This window comes from Lactuca virosa, chromosome 4 (genome assembly GCF_052849685.1).
Source record: "Lactuca virosa cultivar CGN04683 chromosome 4, Lactuca_virosa_CGN04683_v6, whole genome shotgun sequence".
In the NCBI taxonomy this organism is placed as follows: domain Eukaryota; kingdom Viridiplantae; phylum Streptophyta; class Magnoliopsida; order Asterales; family Asteraceae; genus Lactuca; species Lactuca virosa.
Window position 1 is genome coordinate 52,508,163 of NC_136429.1, and position 2,016 is coordinate 52,510,178.

Genomic DNA, 2,016 nt, shown 5'->3' on the forward strand with positions numbered 1-2,016 from the left:
CAATTGTATCAAATCTAAATGAAAACAAAAAACCATATGCTCTGATACCACTGATGGTTTTTATATATAGCAAACAATCCATTGTGTGCATGCAACCCTAGTTGTTGGATCTATGTTTTCTCTATTAGGCATACAAGCATTGAATGCAAAAACTAGAAACCCTAGCATGCATCTAATATTTTCGAAATCAACAAAATAAAGATTAGAACACATACCTTTATTGCTATATAGTAATAACAATGGATTCCTTTGAAGATCTTGACTTTGAGAACAAGTGCCACAAATGTAACACCTCTAATGGCTCACAAACACACCAATGCAAGAGGATGATTGAGAGAGAGGAGAGAGGAGGGATTTGCTCGAAGTTTCGACTCTTATATGGTTTCTTAGGATGGCCTAAATTTAGGTGGGGTGATGCTTCTTTTATAGTTAAGGTTGCTTAGTCCCAACGCTAGGGTTTGCTGGAGGAAACCCTAATTTCCAGCATATGGCCTAAGCAGCCCATGGATCCACCTTGTCAAGGCCTTGGACGAAATCCTTAGGGCCTCCCTTAGAAATTTCGGCCAACCCTCTTTAGGGTGATCGAATATCCCAAACCACAACTATTAATTAATTGCAAAACAGCCCTTGCACTTTCAATTAATTCCTTTAATACCAAAATTAATTCCAAATTAACTTCTGATTAAATATTAATTAATAATATGACTTTTAATTAATATATTATTTCCATAATATATTAAGAAATCATTTATTTCAATTTATTAATCAAATTAATAAATTATTTCTCTTCCTCAATTAATCATCCTGTCTAGTTGCCAGTATGAAGGTAACCTAAATGGACTATGCTATTATCAATTCAAGTACATACCAAACATAGTTATGGGCCTAGACACCTAATCCAACAGTCTCCCACTTGGATAAGTCTAATAACTATAATTAAAAATATGACTTCAAAAATTTGACTAGCAAATTGTAGCTCTTAAAGTTGTTGTCGAACTCTGACCTAGTCATTTACGTGTCCTAAGATAAAGGATCATAAAATCCTCTGTTTTGCAAGATATCATGTGGACAAATGACATGGAACAGAATCATTCTCATTGTCCAACAGTATGTTTCCCGATTTCTGATTTGTAATGACAAAGAACTTAATTGAACACATTAATTCTGTCCTGATCGGGCTGGATACATAAGTCAACACCAAATCATCGAGGGGCCCAAGATATTGCTTTTCCAGTTAGGACAAAAGGAATAGATAAACTTTGACTTATATTCTTGCACTATTTACTCATCAAATCATGCACAACAATACGTTTTATAACACCAAGTTACTGATGCATTTACATATTATCAATTCACAACCAACTCATAAACAACAATTTATATATCTCTGTTTAAAGATTATACGATATTATCATCTCAGAATTACCCGTGATAAATTCCATGTAGTAATTCACTGAGCATGGGTTTAATCCAATACTTAAATGCCCATTTCAAAAGTACTCATGAATGTTGAAGCAAACCATTGTTATGTCTAAACACTTAGACAATCTACAACACAATTCATGACAACCTTAATTCACTACTTACTTCCAAAGTATAATCGACTGTTGATATTTGAATAATCCAGGGAATTAAAACATGCAAAAGTGAAACACAATGATAAAATTTTGACAAAAGATAGTAAACAATACTCATAAATAAATCTCCATTTATTCAATCATCAAATGTCAATTACATTTATTTGTTACAAGTTTCTAAATATCTATCTAATCACTAAAACTAATATCATCCTTTAGACAAATGCTCCTCGCATGCTGAACGTGCTTAACCCTACTAAGACCCTTTGTAAGGGGATCGACAAGATTCTCTTCTGATGTTACCCTCTGTACGACGAGGTGTCATTCTTCTACTCGATGTCTGATAAAATAATATTTTCTGTCGATATGCATAGATCTTCCACGATCTCTTGGTTCCTCGGCCAAGGCAACCCCTCCTTCATTATCGAAAAAAATCTCC